Source organism: Argopecten irradians, chromosome 5 (assembly GCF_041381155.1).
Source record: "Argopecten irradians isolate NY chromosome 5, Ai_NY, whole genome shotgun sequence".
NCBI classification, from domain to species: Eukaryota; Metazoa; Mollusca; class Bivalvia; order Pectinida; family Pectinidae; genus Argopecten; species Argopecten irradians.
The window spans coordinates 27,327,878-27,348,840 of NC_091138.1; the positions used below are offsets into that span (position 1 = coordinate 27,327,878).

At 35.0% G+C, this 20,963-nt stretch overlaps 1 protein-coding gene across 1 annotated transcript in view; it reads left to right on the top strand.

The window, feature by feature from the left end:
• The first annotated feature begins 4,554 nt into the window (after positions 1–4,554).
• Positions 4,555–20,963, top strand: part of LOC138323395 (guanylate cyclase 32E-like) — a 77,030-nt gene continuing 60,621 nt past the window's right edge. Inside the window, exon 1 of the mRNA XM_069267984.1 lies at positions 4,555–4,692. The gene's annotated coding sequence lies outside the window, so the exon portion shown is untranslated. The remainder of the gene's footprint in view (positions 4,693–20,963) is intronic.

The following is a 20,963-nucleotide window of genomic DNA, read 5'->3' on the forward strand; positions in this document are numbered from 1 at the left end:
TCTATCTGTTTTTAATCCACTATTTCAGTTACCAGGTATCCTAAAAGGAGACTAAAGTTTAGATCTTATTTTTACTCTTCCTGACAGACTTTATTCTTCCTAATGTCTCCTTTGACACTGCCTCAATTTTAGCCATTATTTGAGCATTTTGCCTATGTAAGATTAAAGAAAGACTCTGAGTTTTTGTTTCCAGGCCCAGACACAAACCCGTCTATAAAACTGATAGTTTTTTCTGCCCCTGCTTAGCTAAACATAAATGAGGTCAGACAACTGGTTTTCTGGTATTATCGATATAATGATAATTAATAAATAAATAAATATAACTGGTGGGGCATGTTTCAGTAAGATGGCACAATGAATTTTTTAAAAGGGCAAAAATTCCACTTTTGCAAGATAATGCAACATGGATACAGCAACCACAACATTTTGTATGCAGGGGAGACCGACAGACCGCCCTTAAATAACCATGGCCTTAAGTCCATGGAAGTTAACTTTTGCCCTTGTTCAGACAGTCCAGCAATTTTTGTTACCATCCTTTATCAGAAATTGTTTTTTGGGCTACATGTATAGGGAAGCAATACTTTGTCCAAAGTTATATAAGCCTTAAAAAGACTATAAGCTTTCATGGGTATCGGCCACAAAGACTCCAAATGTAAAGACTGATAGTAGGACTGGCACAGGAACACACGGAGATAAATTATATTTATAATAGACATCTTTAAAGTTTGATTATAAACGCATCCTCAATAAATCAATTACCATCATTAATTTAAGTCCCTCTGAGACAAAACCAATGCATTACTACCTGATGGTACTACAGGTCCACAATAACTGTCACTTATAACTAGTAGGCAATAGCTCCGATAAACAGAAGCTACAAAACGAGGTTGAGAACTTTTGTAAATAGACCAAGATTCGGGAATAAATGAATCAAGACCCAGGAATGCAAAAGAGTAAAAACCAGACGTAGAATCCGATAAAAATCTCTATATATCTTTATACAGTGAGATAAAATCTGGTGAATTTACAAAACTTCAGATATCAACAAAGGAATGCTCCTTAACTTTTATAAGACACATCTTAAATGCTGATCAAGGATAAAATTGTAATCGAGAATGTCAAGAGGAGAACGCCCAAATAGAGTCAATTGGCAAACCAATTCGCAACTTATCGTTCAAACAGGACTTGGTCCGTAGGATTACCAAACCTCGAATATCAGAGAAAACGTGGAGATATCGTACAGGTGTTCAAAATGACCAACAGCTGTATAAGGTCGACAAAGATGATCTAAAACCCTGTTTGGGTTCTTGGAACAGTTGACCAAATTATGTGGTTTCTGAAAAGTCAATAAATTGTTTTAAATCTCTCTACGTGCTACAACGATGCGCCTCCAAAAACTGCAAGTGTTTAAATTGGTGTTTAATTTACAAGATTTAACGAACACACTTGTAATTTGCTAGTCCCTCATCACAGCATGCTATAGACACAATATCAGATACCTCAAGATCATTTATTTGAGCAGAAACTTTGTGTATCTCCATCCCAGTATGTCATAGGTATAATTATAATAATTAGTTAAAATGGTTTGACTATTTGACCCCTTGTGAACTTAAATGAGTGCCATGGTCATTCATTTTGAGCATGCTACAAGTCTCTGTATCTTATAATTCTAGCTCAGACGGATGGACGCCGCGTCACGACAAGCTCACTTATGAAGTGGTACATAGCCTTTCATTAACAGTTTTCTTCTGTATCGACTTATAAATATTCTCAATAACCGATTGAAGAAAGAAAGACTCACATTAATCGAGGTCACTTGTTGACCCAAAATTAAAACATTTCTTGTATTAAGTCTGCAGAATGCTAAAATCATTTTAATAATGGACGTTACCATGAAAAAAGTCGCCAAAAATTATATGTTCGGAAAGTCGTTTTTTCAACACCCGAAAAATAAGAAAGTATAGAAATTACACTTTTGACCACTTTTAAAGGGCCACTACCTTTCCGAAACGGCTTTTAATTTTTAAAATAGGAATGTAAAACGAGATCAATAATTTTGTAGAGTCGCAGAAGTTATTAACTATACGTTTACTAGCACACTTATCATCACCTTCAGAACTGTTTGATTAGAATAAATAAAATGTTAATTTTCATAACGCGGGTCGTTTTATGTTTCCCGCCGTCGTCCTAAATGCCGCGCGGTAGTTGACTATCACTGCGCCAGACAGCAAAACAGCGAAATGAATCTCCACTGTTATCGTACATTAGACAGGAAATCTTGCATATGTTTGGTGTTGTAACCTCATCTTAAGCCATCGATATATATTTTCTTTTGTTATTAATGCTTTTAAGAAACCTTTAAATTTTGCTCCGGAAAGGTAGTGGGCTTTTAACAAATGTTCAAAATTATACTGCTTAAAGGAACAATTCACTCAGGCTAATTCTTTTACATAACTAAGAAGCAAAATATAGCATTAATGTATTGTTCTACATTTCTTATGAAACATGTAACGTAAAACATTGACAAATTCCACGACATTGTTAAGTATTTTAATTAATATCGTTGAAATATCAAATGGTTGATCAATACGATTAAGCAAGTACAATATGGACGCTGTACCCATACCCGAGCCAAAGTCACGCACGTTAAACAAATAAACTACATAACCACTGAGAAGGTGATAAAATGATTTTTAGGCAAGACAATTCACCTAATAAGGTAAATACACTTCTGTCATAGCGATTCGAGCAGTTCTAGACAAAAGTTGCATTCCTCTACGAGCAAGGGACAGGGTTCGACATACAAGAACTTCGACCACAATGTGTAATGGCGGACAGCGAGCGAGTCTGAACATCTTCACACATGTCACAACCATGGGCTTTTCAGGCATATCACAGTAAAACCGACTGATCTAATTTTCATTAGAACTGGGGTTTTCCGGTATATGTACAAATTTTAATGTTCTCTTAGACTGCATTGTCCCTTTAAATTCATATGTGCCGTAATTTTTACTTTCGAGAATCAAGAATACAATGCAGCTTTTAATATCTTATTCGCCACCAAACATTTGAAAATCACAATACTTACAATGCATAGCAGGAGCGTAGGAAGCGGGGGGGGGGGGGGGCAAACATGTCTTTTTCCACCCCCACCCCCCATTTTCGCCGAGTGAAATGTTCTAAAAATGCATATTCTACAGAAAGGGTCCTACTGGACATTTTTGTACATTAATTTTAGAAAATTTTGCGCTGCGCGGCGCGTTCCCTAAAACGTTCAAGTACGTAATGTTCAAACCTTTAATAATGAAAATTCAATACACACGAACTAGACTAAAAATGTCCATCAAGGGATTATACTGTTTCAAAAAATGCTTCTTAAAGATTAATTTGTTTATATGTCTTTGTAAGACAATCATTTTATTATTATTTTGAGTTACACAACAATGTGCAGATTGTGTGAATCCGGTATGTTTCGCGCTGGGTTGCATAATGATAAGACGACTCTCACAATTATCATTTCTAAATGCAGGTAACATTACCGTGTTAAGAACACTAAAAAATCATCAAGATACAAAATCGCAATATTTTTATCTCGGGGGGGGGGGGGGGGGGGGGGGGGACCCCGGACCCCACGAAAACCAAAATTCTCATCGCGCCTATCTATATATTTTCCAGGGGATACCCCAGACCCCCAAAACTCGCACGCTAATTTGCGTATTCATTAATATCCTGTTAGCGACGCCACTGTCTATAGATGTTTACAAGGATTATATGTAATGATATATATAAAAAAAAAGTATATCAAGTATTTTCAGTGGGTGCGGGGCGCGCGAAGGGGTGTTGGTGTTACGAAATATTGAGGACCTTTGCCCCCTCATTACGTTTCATCTTCCTACGCCACTGCATAGGTTTTGATTTTACAAGGACAAATAAGAGCTGAAAACGATTTTTGGTAGTACTGCCAAAAATGATTATATTTACATATGCAGTGCATTGAAAACATGGTCAGACCATGAAGCTATGTTGTGGTCTACAATTCCATTTCAAATTTTTACAGTGTTATTAGTAATTTCTGCAGATATATTTCCAACTAAACACATAAGGCATTGAAACAAGAATTTTTCTGCGTATACATTCTGTGTTATAACGTTGATAAGGCATCAAACATGTTTGTTTGTTCATGTGAATGATTTTCAAAGATTTATTCATCAAATATGATGGTTTTCAATAGATAGCTGAATAAAAATAACAAGTCAAAATTTTTGCTTAGTTACGGTACATATAACTTTGGTCACGTGTGAATCCGACCACTGGATAACAGATGTACACGTACAATGCAGGACCAAGGCGCCTTTATCTGTTAATTTTTACACGTAGAAATTAAGGCGAAGAGCGACAACTCGTGGAAACTTAATTCATGTTGCGTTTTACAATTTTGATATTCACCAGTGGACCAACTGCTAATGGATTCATTGTACCATACTGGTCAGACAGATTGTATTTAAACACGTGTCCTCGTACAATATGTAATATAACTACTCTGTAATGCTGTCCGCTAACTAGAGAATGAAGTATATCCTAAATAACAATATTTACCCTAACTGTTATATTCACTGAGTGAATACAAGCGGAATGGAACACAGTTCACACCACGAGCGGACTGGAGGTATCAAACAGACTGGTTGATTAACGGTAGGTAGTTTTTAATTTTATCTATTTTTTAGAATTTGATTAGATAGCAATATATGTATGACATCAATTAAAAGCTAAAAATAAATTAAAAAAGATACGCAACGAATATCAGATATGGGCGTTACCAAATTAATAGAGCTAATTTGTAAGTGTTTATCTTCCCATTACACCGACAACTTATTTCTTTTACAACTAGGCCGGCTGTGAAGCTATCTATATATCTCATGGAGTATGAAAAAGATAATGATATCATTTAAAGAAGGAGATGATGTTCATAATGCAACGCGTTAATATCTTCAAAACTTGCTGAATTTTGTGAGAAATAAAATAAGTAGCCATGGCACGCTCTTGTAAATATGCGGATTTTGCGAAGTGCTGACCGTATATCATTGTATGTATATCAGGTTTTTTTCTGTTCTTTTCTTTCCTCTATAAAACAAAGATAATTTTTACGACTTACTTACATGCACACAGAAGTAATATTAATTGGTTTTGTCAGCGGTGGTTTTTAAATTATTTCCCGACCTTCGAACAGCTACGATTATTTTTAGGATGTGCTGAGTTTTGGAGGTGGAGGGAAGTCGGAGTAACAGGTGAAAAACCACCAATCCATGATCAGTACCTTACAACTTCAAAGTCGGTATACAATGTATTATGATTAAAATGAATGACAAGCCCAAACTAAAAGCTATGTTGTAGCGATAGGTAGTAAAGTGACTCTAGTTACATCGATGTCGTGATAACTGTAATTACGAACAAACAATAAACAGTAGATCTTATTTCGCCTGCGTCGCTCATCATACAGAAATTTCAGAAAAAAGAGAGAACAATGACAGTAGCTGATGTTTTTGGGAAAACTGATATCGATTTAAATGGATTGCTTTCACATCTCTATTTTATGCCCTAAATTCAACCTACCGCGTAGAAATACTAAAGTTAAGATTACCAGCAGGAAATGAAGAATGTTTTCTTTTGATGTAATATTACTACTCCTCATTTAGTTAATGATGCGTGGGACTATTGGATCTTGTGCCAAATGAGAGAAGTCTCTAGCTTATAAAGTTAGTGTGACGCGTTTCATATAGTAGCACTAAATACCAATTTAAAGAAATTCCACTTATCTTGTAGATATTTGAGTAGTTCATGCACAACTTTCATCTTTAAACTTTGCTCACTACCTTGAAGGACGTATGCAATCAAAAGGCGATAATACAAGTTGTAAGTGTTCAAATGTTGCGTAATTAAGAAGAAATGTTTGGGGCATTTGTTTTCTTACTGTTTTTGTGACGTTGAATCGGGATTGAATGATTCACTTGTAATCCTTTTGCTAGTAATCTATTTCATTTTAGTGACTTGTAAGTTAAAGAGTTAACTCTGATCCTACTAATGAGTATACACCCCGTACATACATTTGACATTGGTTCTTTGACCCAATGTATGTGGTACAAACACAAGGCCACACTTCGGACCATGCATTCATCGTTGTTCAATGAAATTACAATAATGGGTCTATGACATGTTCCCGTGTCAGTGTTCGATCTACATGCATTACCATTTGTTGGAAATGCATTAGCATGAATTGACCTTTGGCCCTCTACGAATTTTATGCCTAAGAGCATGACACAGAATGTTATATGGGACAGAGTTATGTATAATCATGATGATGTACTCGTTGTAAAAGGCTTAACTGGACATTTGTGAAAGGGAGCAAAAGCTTGGATTTTACACTTGTCTCCCTAATTACAGAGTTGAAAGCAATGTGTCGATAGTATAGCCTTGGCGCACACCGTAGATATTTGAAATACCGACTGGGTCAAGATTAATTTTAAAAAAAATATGATTCCAATACACTGCATATCGTCCAAGCAATAATGGTATCTTTAATGCCTTAAGTTTTAATTTTAAAAAAAGCAAGTATTAGCATATGGCTGTATCAGAACGGCCAAGCACCAATGAAACTCGATGGATATTTGCCGCAAGTAAAACTTTTCGGATGGCGATAGAAAATTTCATAATTTCACCATTCATTGTGTATACATGCAAAGCGCCATACATTGCGTATACATGCAAAGCGCCATACATTGTGTATACATGCAAAGCGCCATACATTGTGTATACATGCAAAGCGCCATACATTGTGTATACATGCAAAGCGTTTATCATGGTTTTTAATTTATTAAAGAACGCTTATTTTTCTCTGCCATTCGAATGTCGTACAGGATGATTTTAGGCGTGACATGAAAATATAACTTAAAATATGAAAAGTATATGTAGTTAGAATCATAAATAGCTTGCAAAAATATATTTACACCCTAACCGTGCCCTATATTAAAGTGTTTAAAATGTATATGTAAGCTTAAGCTATGCGTCTGGGTATTTTTTTTTATGTTATTTGTCAACTGAAGTAATGGCAAGAGTAATTTTCTTCTGATATTATAAAATTGTACACCTCATATTTGGACATTGGAAGTCGAAGTATCACTTGTACTAACACAAAGTGTTTTCGTATGTTATTAAGCCAGAATAAACAAAAGCAAAACAGGTTTTATTCCTTCAACTAGCGTACACCCCGGCCCTCACCACTATGGCCAACGTATCATAATGATAGTATGATAGTTGATATACGACTGTGATCCAGTAGCATTTTGGAGTAATTGTGTATTAATCTATGTTGACCTATCTAAGTATGACATGTTTGACAATGTTTAATTTGCGTGTGGATGTTTGTATGAAGTGTTAGTCCAGCTGTGACGTTACAATAACACAGATCTGTGATTACGATAAAACTTACAAATAGCACTTTAGTGGGTATGTAATATGAATATAAACGAAACTGTGATTGACTTTCAATGTTTACTTCGAATGCATATTTATATGAACGGTTTCTTATAATTAATAGTCGCTCTCTTCTCAGTCATCGGTTTCGTCCCTGTTCTACTCGCCTTTTCTTCCTCGACCTCTTCCTACAACCCTCATTCCTTATCCCCTTCATTGTCCTCGCCCTGACCTTTCTTGTTCTCCTCGCCAGCATTCTTTCTTTTTCTCTCTTTTTCTCCAATTTCTTCCCCGTCCGTGTAGGGCACAAGAATTGTACCTGCTGTCCCTATTGCATGATCGTATAAGGCGACTAAATTAAGGATATTCTCTTTTCTTCCTAACTAACATTCTTGTTCCTGACGTCTCCCTTGACACCACCTCGCTTTATTAGGCCTTGTCCCCGTGAGGTAGGCTCTGGGTTCTGTCCCCTGACCGAGACACACCATAGACTACAAAAGCGGTAGTTTCTACTCCTGCTTAGTGCTCTTCTTCCTCGTCATCGTCTTCCTTCTTAGCTTGTTCTCTTCTTCTTTCCCTCTCCGTCCTTCCCGACTTTATAATTTTATTCGTTTTCCTTTCTTTCTCATATCCCCTGTCCACTTCACCCTTTTCTGCTTTCCTTCCCATTATTTCATCTATCTCGATACCCTCATGGTCCCTAGACACCACCAACTCCACAATTACACGTGTAAAACATATTGGTCGTGGTCACGCAATAATCTCCATCTGTGAATGATGTCAATCAAACCTGAGACTGAAGTACCACTAGAACATGTTCTCAGACACGACTTGGATGGATAAAGAGTACTTGAGGACATAACCTTTCCTATATACCATCATCACCCACTTTATTGGGATATGGTATCTGTGTTGGTGACACTTTCTATACACTTTACACGCGATATTTAACCCCGCACTAACATTCGATATTTTGTGGAGCGTTCCATTGTTGAATTAACAATAGACATGATAAATGCTGTAAACAACTTGTCATATCCATAATGCTGGATATAACTGATGAAAATTGTGTATTGGTTCGGTCATTCATCTGTCTTTATCTCATCTCTGGACCTTGTCAATAACATCTCGATACCTAGTACGATATAATTTCCTTGTATATTATTCGTGACGTATATGTGCATATATAGCTATACATTGTTTACATGGTGAATACCGTATCTTGACAACAATGATAATATTACTGCACGTATCCAAATGTTATAATGTGGAATTTACAGATTTTGGTCATTTTCTTTTTCATCTTTTTTACTATTACAATATGATATGAGTTTGCAGTGAAATACGTTGTGTGTTTCATAGTCAATTTTATAAGTCAAGTCACAACAATTGATTAAACTATTTAAACACTTTTAACATTTAGGTCCTATAGCAGCACCCTTCCTGTATCCTCAAAATACAAATTTCTGAAACATCAATTGTACTCTCTTCCTTCCACTCCTCTCACTTTACTTTTCCACATCTTTTCACCGTTGATGTTTATGTTTGTCTCCTAATTTGATCTAGACACGCATGTGTTTACTTATTTATTTTCACGTTCCTTCTACTTTTACTATAATATAAAAAATACGCAACTTTCACCTCTAAATTAAGTGTACCAAGGTAGTTAAAATAAAACAAAACCCCGAACCTTTTGTTTGTTTTATTGCAACAGTTAATTGCGATCTCGAGCCACCTCTGCTATCCGTAATTACGTTTTATTTACTTGTGTAATTAGTAGGGCAGAACCTGCAATGTTTCTGTCACGTGATAATGTTTATAGTACATATAATGAAGTTTTATTATCTATCATATACAATGTACATGCCATTCTCTGCATTTTGGTATTATGAAGTTTCTGTGCCTAGAACCAGCTAGTGTACACATTTATAAATTACTCATGCTTTGCTATTCGTTTGAAAAACGTGATAGTTTGACTGCATCATGTATGTGACTAGAGGAACATCACTCCAAAATTTTGGTTTGTGTGTACATTGTTCCAAATCCTATGGACATCTGAGATCATTAATGAACTGCCTCTCTTGTATGAGTCGTGTACAATTGTAAATGTTCGACACGTTCGTGCAGTTTTTTGGGAGACTGTGGTATGTTGTCCTTTAATAACAACGGGAATTATTTCCTTCTCTATAGTGTTAACTTCTTGGAGGAGAACACTGGTATCATTGGAGGCCCAGATATATCACTTACTATGCATCACGCGTACGAGTTGCTCTTCTCGGACTAGTAACAGACCATGTGAGCCAAGGAGTGGAAGGGAAAAGTCCTATACCCAATTGCTGTGGGTAATTGTATGTATATGTGTAGATTTTTACAATACCATTCCAAAAACATCAATGCAGGACATAACGTGACGCTACCCAATTAGGAACGCTACCCAAAATGAAACACTTTTAAAATATGTGATACAGAATTTTCAGTTTACAATCTAAACTAACGATAACTGTCCTGAACAAAAATTAAGGTGCTGACTAATAACTGTGACAATTTTAATATGTCATTTTCCTTCCATTTGCTTATTATCTGTATTTAAAAATGAAAATAATGAAATTTTGAAAAACTCAGGGAAACGACGTCGTGCGACAACCCTAAAAACACCATATATTTTAAAGGGACAACTCAGTGAGGTTAATTCGTAATATAACCAAGAAGCAAAATATGACATAAATGTATTGTTCTACATTCCTTATGAAATATATGACAAGAAATATTGACAAATTCCACAACATTGTTAAGTATTTTGATTAATACCATTGAAATTACAAATCGTTGATCAATACGATTAAGCAGGTACAACATGAACGCTGTACCCTTACCCGAGTGAAAGTCACGCACGTTAAACAAATGCAATACATAACCACTGAGGAGTTGATGAAATTATTTTTAGACAAAAACATGCATCTAATAATGTTAACACAACTGTAAGAGCGTTTCAAGTAGTTATAGACTAACAAAAATTTTATTACACAGGCAAGGGTCTGGGTTCGGCATACAAGGCTATGTGTAATGGCGATTGAACATTTCACATACAGTTGACTACATTGGGCTTTTCTGGCATATCACAATAAAACCAACTAATCTGATTTCCATTAGAACTGGTTTGTTTCCGAAATATGTGCAAGTTTTAATCTACTCTTAGACCGAATTGTCCCTTTAAAATAAGAAATATAAATCCTAAATGGAATATTTTTGAAAGACATGTGACTTGAATAAACTAAGAAATGTTTGAACTTTCTTTAAATGAATTCGAACATTTTTTATCACGCCTGGGCATTTATTAATCAAACTTTATTTAGGAGGTGTTCCATTTTGGGTACTCAAACCTGCAAAAACACAGGGCTGGACCGGGCATGCTTCCAAGCTCTGTAATTATAAATATATGCACTGCTGACAAGTAAAAAAATCATGAATTAATAATAAAAGCATCTATTTGTGGAATGTTAAGAAAAAAAATCTGGATTCAACCACAAGTAAGAAAATTTATCACAATTATCTTCAAAAAGTGTTCCAATTTGGGTTGCGTCACGTTAGATATATATTGTAAAACTATTGGATTGAATCATGATACCCTTGGAACCATTTACCCGTTATCTGTAGCAAATGATATGGATCCGAGCGAATCAAACTTCAGAATAGTATATCTCCTATGTTATCTAAACGCAGTTATCATCACAACAGTATTTGATAGTTTTAACATCACTATCGTTTTCAATCTTTTAGAATTAAATCACATTGATATTTCAAAGAGTATGCCATATTGGAATATAATCATATGGCTTAAAGCCATTTTTAGCATTCATTGTTTGAAGGTTCTTCAGCATGGATGCTATGAAAAGTTTTAAAGGTCAATGAAACAGCACTTCTACACTCTCTCGCGTTTATACACAACCAATTAACAAAAGATGAAAATGTGGCACTAATTACAAAAAGGTTTTTAGGTGAGCTCATTGACTACGAAATATTTGAAATGTCATATTTTTCTTGTGTATAAATTCTTCAGCTGCATTATAGTGCTCAAGTTATTTGTTTAAACATTGAGTGAAGGAGGCGCATTTTTTAAACATGATATGCTTGTCCTATTAACGTCATACGTGGACTGCCGCTCCTGTATGTACCATGCATGTGTGTGTGGTCATGTGGCCATTAGGGTGAAGTCCATGTGGTGTTGGGTAGACTGGTATATTGCATTGTTTTCTTCTGGAGCGGAGATTCTTGTCTAGTCTACAATGCTACATTTTACCCTAGTAGAGGAGACCCAGAATATCACTTACTAAATCACGAAGACATACACTGTCCCATGATATTGAACTCTAACCTCTTTGTCTCTTGTTTTTCACGGATTTTCACGGATACTGTGATGCCATTATAGTCATATCATGGTGGAAACTTCGACGTGTTGATATTCATTTAAGTCTACTGAATCCACAAGTTTCGGTGAAATGATTATTAGTAATCATTAAAACAAAACGTTGAAAAAATGAATGGTGCTCTATGAACATCAGTAACATAACAGGTCAAAGAGAATGTAAAGAAGCTTTTCTGATGTTCTATAAATGTCTCGATAGAGATAAATGCATTGTTTTAGTTTATAATTACCGATTACACCGTATAATAATAATAAAAATATGTATGTGAAAGGAGGTTTTTAACCTGTCTATTCGTACAAATACCGTAAATTATATTCATTATTTGTGACAATACTACCAACATTTATTTAGACATCTCTTACATGTCTAACATTAAAGCTGTAAGAATTATAATTTCTCAAATGTTGATCACGTTATGGTGCCCAGTGACATAGTTGAGTCCTGTAAACTAGTATCAAAATTAAGACTGACATAACTGTGTAATTAGATAAAAATATCACAGTTAAAAATATCCTGAATCACTGTTGATAAATAGTGGGGAAACCGATTATGATCGGTTACCTATCATAAAACCAGAGGAGGTTGCGCATATATAGGTTGTCCTCAAATCTCGCTGTCCTGTATCCTGAATGGCGAATCCATCGTTCAGAACATCTATCAAGGGATACATACAGTATACAGTGTAACTGTGACTTTCGTTAAACATGTACACAGAGGATCGATTACGTTACCACAGATACAAGGTCAAATTAACCTGTTTATGTTGTTGTGACTTCGGGCTATAATTAGGTTCTATCCCCTGGCATTTGAACACTCTGATGACACATACGTTATTGTATATTGTTGGTAGCCTTCTAGATTCACAGCACATTTTTTTAAATTTTTTAAAATCCGAGTTAATTAGGAAAAGGCCAAAAGATAAGATAAAGATCAACTCCACATTGTAAGGTTAATTAATGATCTTTTCATTATCAGTGTGTACCCAATATGAAAATTTAATCAACATTACGTGGCTCTGAAGTAAATATTTCTTCAGCAAGAAAAACGCGACGTCGAATTTCATCAAAGACATATAATTAGTGTCTAGTCATACCATTGGGATTCTGTATATGGATTTATTTAATATGATGGTTTATTTTTTATCAATGTTATTTTGATATTAATTCGTCTTTTTAGAACAGTTATCAAGGTTTTTGTTACGGTATGAAAGGTTTTCGTTTGTTGCTCTTTTAGATGACAGCATTTGATTCACGTTCAATTGACAGGTACATTGTAAACAGCAAGAAGTTGATGGACAAAACATTCCGGAAACCTAAAATGTAACAAATTCTAAACTGTCGAAAAAAGATGTAAGTGTCAAGTGTTCCGGAGGTGTGGACGATTTCTGCTCCATAGACGTCAAAACTGTAAATATGAAATCAGGAGAGTTCGATAAGAATTATCTGCATGACACAAGTCTACCTTGCCGGGTACATTACAAAGGGATGAATATTTCTTTTTTTGAAAATCATTAATATTGATTTCGCCCAGATTTCATCAACTTGCATTGCCATAAGGCGATAGTTTTCTAAAAACCTGATAATTAGAATGAGCCCTGGAATATCTATCTAACTTAGCATATATAGATATATTAGCATTGTAGGCTTTGGGGTGTTCGCAAACAAACATAAAATAGCGAAGAAAAAACACCCTAAAACTATAAACAAATAAACAAGCAATTATCAGCATTCTTCTCTAGAAAGAAGGCCAACCTGACTATTAGCTGTGTGTAAATCATCAGTACCAAGTGCTATATGTATTTTATACCCTAGCAGTCTAAAACAACATTAATAAGAGTGTGCGCCAGTATTCCTACAGTATATTACTCTGTACGACCATCTACATTTTCTTCTTTCGAAACGAGAACCAATGAGTCTGATGTGAGATAGCTTACATACCAAAACAATTGACAAAGTAATTATTCTTTGGGATTTATTGCCGGGTTTAGTTTGCACAAGCGGCTGTGTTGCGATGGTGCGTTACCCTAGGCCATGTCGACCTGAATGGAAACCATAAAACAGGTGATATAACGCTAACACTTAAAGCTTTGATGTTAAAATCATTTTCACCGATTACAAACTTCTATCTTCACGAGTTAATCATGAGTGGGCTGAAGGGTTATTTTGTTACCAGTTTAAGCATACTTTATGGCTATAAGGACACACAACAAATGGATTGCGCAAAAGTTACATCAGCATTGTAGACTTGAGTTTTACATAGATTCCGGTAGAGCGCCAAATTCCTACATGCTACCTTGCTAACATTAAATACTATTTATAGGTTTGAAACAGAGATAAAATAAGGGCGCTTAATTATATACACCCAGAGACAAAAATAAAACGTATCTATAAACATAATTAACTTCAAGAAATAATACTTTATTATGTTGTCACTGATAATTAAATTCATACCAAAATATAAGACAGACGTTTACATACTCGTTAGATAGAAACTTAAGTCTCACAGCTTCCATATAATGTGAGTTTGAGGTCTCGTATGGTCGATCGTAATTCTTTTCTTATGAGCTGTTTGTTTCCATATTATTCCATAAAGTACTGGTTCACAGTTTTTGCAGTTATTTTTCCCCCAGATTTATTAATATAATTGTCTTGAAAAAATAAAAAATAAAAATCTTAAAATATATCTAAAATATATCTTTTCATGCAGCTTGGCTTTCATTGTATATTGTTATTCTTAAATTTTTGATATAGGTCAGTATCAATTACTTCCGGGTTCGGTTAAGAATGTTTTTGCTAAGAATCACGAAAAACGATTTTCGAAACCATTCCTAACATAGTTAATGGCCGGATATTTACGTTCCGTAAGTATATAATAGATCAATTTACGCCGATAAGACTGGCATTTTTTACGTTTCCTTTTTGCTTTAATACACATTGAATGCATGATGCCATGTATACTCATACGGATGTATGTTTTTTGTATAACTGTATTTTTTGTAATCTCGCTACGTGTCAGCGTTACAAATCGGTTACTAGGCACACTGATAAAACAGTGTTCTGTTTATAATACATGTATTTTCCCAGTCTTATCTTTTCAAAGTGGAAGACCATATTTCCGTGACCTCTTACCTGACCCATAGAAATTATCACAAACATCATCTCGACGAAAATGACTACATAACGCGTAATATTCCACTTGGTTTCAGCCTCTTTGTCCTGACCGTATAATTTGCATGACAGAAGAATATTTTGGAGGAAGTCTCTATTTGCTACAATATTCAGTCGTTTTAACTAAGGCGAATTTTATCACAAGGTAGGGCCAATGCTAGATATACAATGAAAAAAGTGTATTGTATAGTGTCGTAATGGTTTGTATTGTAATATCTTTTTAAACTAACGTTTTATAATAAGGACCCAACAAACAACCAGCTTGCCCTGTCTGAAGTTCACTGAGGCCATGTATAATAAGGATTTTTTCTCGCAACTTATCTATATAGTACGCTTTATGACAGATATATGATGTTGGCATGATGATTCTCTGGATTATGCTGCTATTATTAAGATACCTTTTACAATGTCTATACTATATCCTTTTATATTAAATAATTCTGTCCATTGTTTTGCAATGTCAATGCGCCTACCGAAAACAACAAACACCAATCTGTCGATACATTTGACTTCATCATATGGTAAGGGATGTTTGTATTTCGAAAAAGAAACATTCAAAACTGAAGATTTCCTTTTTTATTCGTTAGCAAATCATGTTTGTTACAGAATGCATTGCGTGGTGACAGTCTCTTTTGTGTTTCTCCCTATAAAGGTATAGTTATTGGGCTTCCTATTTCAGTCAGTTGTAGTCATGTTATGGAATCACATTGCACAAACCCTTTGTTCTTTCAAGGCCAAATCCCAAAGTGGCATGTTAATGTACAAAACACACGCCATGCTCTTACATGGAATACAGTAGATGTTTAGGGGTAATGTCATAGAAATTGACTTGTTAAGTGCATCTACCTCACTTATGTACCAGCCAAACATTTATCTGTGTAATTTTATCCTTGTTCGCTACCGCTTTCAAGATAATTATTAATCACATCGTTACTTATAACCATACCATTATGCATACAAACTACAATTTGTATTTTTAAAAACATAAACCCCAAATGGTCATCTTTGGGCAGGTGGCAACCTCTGGTATATTAAGATAGTTTAGATAGTGGTCATTATTATTGTGTATGCTACGCTGTATACCTGAATACAAAGAGTTATATGTAAGACAATTCCCGTCTATATATATGCCATAATAGTGATAAATGCGTTTATTGTCTTTTGGTAAATCTAAGCTCTTACATGGCTTGCGTCAAAACATGCAGACATAGTACTAGTCTGAACTGCTCGTCTTACCAGGTCTTGGAAAAACAATCTTGAAACATTCGTTTGTTCGTTTGTTTGATTTATTAACGTCCTATTTACAGTTGTGCTGCGTGTATGTTGTGAGAGGTGCGTGTTTTGGGAGACTGCGGTTTATTCATATTGTGTCTTCTTGTATAGTGGAACTATTGCCCTTTTTATAGTCTATAACGCTAAAGGCATGCCGCCGAAGACACCAAGCATCAGGTCACATTATACTGACAACGCGCGAACCAGTCGTCCCACTTCCGTTATGCTGAGCGCTAAGCAGGAGCAGAAACTACCATTTTTTAGACTTTGGTGTATCTCGGCCAAGGGACAGAACCCCGAGCCTTCCTCACAGCGACAAGCACTCAACCAAAGGCTAAAAGTGAGGTGATGTCAAGGGAGACGTTAGGAAGAATAAAGTAATTTAGGAATAAAGAAAAGATAAGATCCTAAATTTAGTCGCCTTTTACGACTTTGCACTAGGGGCAACAGGTACAATTCTAACGCCCTACCCGCACATCATCGAATACAAGAAATTTTAAAATTTTACCTTGAATATATATTTTTATGTCATGGAACTACATATAACATCAAGTGTACTTTAGAGCACACTGAATTATAATTCGGTTTATGTAATCATGTGAAATTCTAAAAATCTTATGTGACTCTTTTCTCGCTGAAATCATTACACCATTCGTTAGCCTATCAGATCCGACGTGACAACCGGTGACGGTATTTATTTTTCGTTATGTGATGATCACATAAATTTTCAATCTAATGAAACGTCTCATTTGAATCGAGAAAATTTAACCTAACGACCAAGCGATGCAAAGTGTAGATCTATATAAAGGAGGACAAGGAATATAAACATATTGTTATAGTAGCGTCGGAAGATCAGAAAAATAATCTTCCTCGGGAGTCTATTGTCCAATTACAGTTGTAGTTTCTCATGAGTATACATCCAACTAAATAAGTCTTCTTTGATTCTTCTACACTGTAATTTTGAATGTAGTAAATGGTTACATCACCCTAACGTTAGTTTTGAGTGTTGATGAACACATATGCCAAGTCAATTTACGGTTCCGTACTTGGTGGCACACTTTGTTTCTCCACTCTCATTTCGTGAGAAACCCTGGTCTTTATCGCAATATAGTGATTTGGGATTTTGATATCTTAACAGTATCCGGGTTAGATTTTAAATTATTTATTTAAAACACATTCATCATAGTTTTATAATCTTCATAGGCACGTTTTTCTTATGTGAGTCTTTATGTGTTGATACGACAAGTCTTTCATTAAAACTCTCGTGTCAATTGATAACCTATCTAAACAAGCGTTATTTACACTTTTTATGATATATTAATTTGTTATATCAAATCATCTAGTGTTTAGGCCGAAGTGTAGACATATTTGTAAAAGATTTAACACAATTGCCCTTGTGAATTATTAAATAAAAGGAAGAAAAAACCGAATTAATTTATAACAAGTATAGAATATCCACATTGACGTAATGCAACATGTGGCAAACCCATCAAGGTTTCCCAATTGTACGTTGTAATTACGAAATTCTTTTTTTTTTCACTCTAAACCTGTTTTCTTACCGTCGTTTTACCAAAAACCATTTTTCTACGATAGAGAAGGTGTGAGTACTTCCAAGCCTAAATATCAGAGGTACCTGTATACGTAAACAATCACATACACGTATGTTATCCAAGCAAATGCTACACTAAAAATATAGACAAGCCAATACGAAAAATACGATTCATTCTTCAACTGATGACGAGAGACGTTTAATTTGAAATGCTACGGAAGATTTTGAAGATATTTTTGAAATTATTTTATTGGAGGAAGAAATTCCTTGTGCATGTGTTATGTTTTGTTAGGTTTTTACACACAACACATTCCTATAGAACCAGTCAACTACAGCATGTGCAACTCTTTTATGTAATTTATAAACAGGTGCTTTTGCTGCATCTTTCATGCATTTTCTTTCAACTCAAAGAGGACGTTGTCTTAGAAGTTGATGCAGATTGCGAACACATGTTGTTTTCCCCACTGAAAAGACGATGTAATGTGCATTGAAACATTTATCAATGTTCATTATCAGAACAGTTTGATTCCTGATACAGGTGTGTACGGTGCTGTATATAATTCTACTTCAAGGGGATGGCTATAATTACATATTTCCTTAAAACAAGAAGAAACAAAATCATTTGCGGCTAGATTGCCTGTCATCAATGTGTTCGTGCTGTATAGTTCAGATCCATGACAAGTGTTATTAACATCTGAACACTAATGATACCTCTGAGATAAATATGGTGACCAAAGGTTCACACTAGGCAGTTGGAGCTGTTGGTTAATTGTCCATTTTGGCGTAAGTTTGTAAATAGTTAATAAGGACCAGGGCTAGAGCTTAACCCTGGAGACCACTCCAGCGATGATAATGTGATAGAGTCTAAATGGGATGCTTTTTGTCAGTTACATCTGAGACAATCCTTATAGCAGGTCCGGGAATACACATACATGCTTTTGTTGCGAAAACAATGGAATCAATATCACATCCTAAATGCTGAATTACAAACCTTAGATACAACAAAACAATTATTATGGTTGGAGTTCAAGCAAGTGAAGACTAATTTTATCTTAGAAAATAATTATCAGCATCATCAGTGTTTATTTTAAATGCTTAATTTGCACCTTTCCAAACTATACATGCTTATTTTGTCGGCACGAAAACTGTGAATTTGAGGGGAAATAACAACGTTTCTTATCTGAAATTTCACATAATTTCAAAATTACTTATAGAAATAAATTATGTCCTCTTTGAAAAAACGGGTCATAATCCAAGGTGCAAAGGACATGACTGTATGACATTTTTTCATGATCGAAAGGATACGTACGCGTGTACTCACGTCATATTGGATGTGGAGTGTAACATCCGTTTGTACAGCTTTAAGCATGTCACGTCATCCCGTGTCACTATTTACCGTTTCTACACATGCGCGTGGAAATAGACGGCCATCTTATTGGAAAGCAATTAACATTACATTTTTGTTTCTGTCTATGCTCGGGATATATGGCTAGTAAATACTTTGACCCAAATTTGGTGACGGAATATTTAAGGGCGAAAACGGAATATCAAAGCCAATCCAATTTCTGTTTGTTCTGTTCTGGGAAGACTCGCCAATCTCGGATGTTCGTGAATGTCACATCTCCGTAATTTGTTCGGACGTATTGGCTTTGGCAGACGTAGACCAGTTAATATGGAGCCGATTTAAATCGCTATCCGTTCTCAGAGCTTACTATTCTAGTCTGCCACACGTTTGCTCCATGTGATGTTCAAATGTGACTGATTTTAAACCGAACTAATTTCCGCACATTCTCGTCTGATCGTAAATTCCTTCTTAGTATTATTGTAGAATCAATTGGCATAAAACCCTTAAGACTAATGCCGACTGCACTTCTAGACTGTGGAACAGAATACCAAATATCTGACTTTGAAATATGTTATGCATTTGAACCTAGTTTAAACCAATCATAATTAAAATGTCTCGTATTTTTTCTATAACTGTATAACTTTCGTTACTTATGGAAGCCTGGCAGATGCAACATAAACTATTTCATTATAAATGTTGTACAAGTTGAATTGCTCTTAGCGTAGAATATTCAATTTATCATTTTTTCCGCTTTCATTTGTTTTATTTATTCACTTGCGTACATTTTACTTAAAGTATTTTTGCTCATAAAGAATTACTCAATAGATGCAATTTATACGCTAACCAAGCAAAATATATAGTATTTCATCTCAGAACAGTAAAAAATATTGCTCATAGTATGTCTATATATTCGTTCTATGATATAAACGAATATAGCATGGTGATTACATAAAACATAGTAAGAGAAGTAATTAAGAGTATGTTTAGATGACATTAACAAAATATTACATGCTGTTGATGTCATTTGACTAACATTCTAGCAAGTAATGGTTGGCATGACAACATACCAATTTCAATTATTTACTTCCGGTCTTCTGATTATTCGTTGTTGACGTACTCGTCAGTATTAGCCTTTGGTATGACGTCATATTGATACGAGGAGTGACCAGACATTGACCCTCCTATGGGCACGATCACATTATAGTATAGTAGACAGATTTAACATTCATTACAATACTGGCGTTAATATATATGTAACTATTTGCTTTAATACACCACATGGTGTAAATTATCACTTTTATAATATATAAATGAAACGTGCGCAACAGATACAGCATCTGGAGTAAAATACCAAAGTGATGCATGTATTTGTGATAAAAGGGTTTTTTGAAAGTGTTTCCAAAATTTGCTGACACAAAATAATTCTACGTGTCACTGAGTTTATAGGTAATGTTATAGAACAATGCTTATTTTGTTAAACTTACCCAGAGAGCATATACGACGCAGCTTTCGAACGTAATTATCTGTGAGCATGTTCCGATATTAAAAAATATCTTACCAAAACGACTAGGATTACATTAAGATAATTTCATTGTTTGAAATAGATAAAAAAAAATATGGATTAAAGTATAGTGTCCTGACCTATAAAAGAACAACGTTCGCGATCAGTTTTATAGGATATTATCAATATTCGTGGATAGGTTACGTTCATACGGTTCCTAAAAAAATAAGCTACAGAT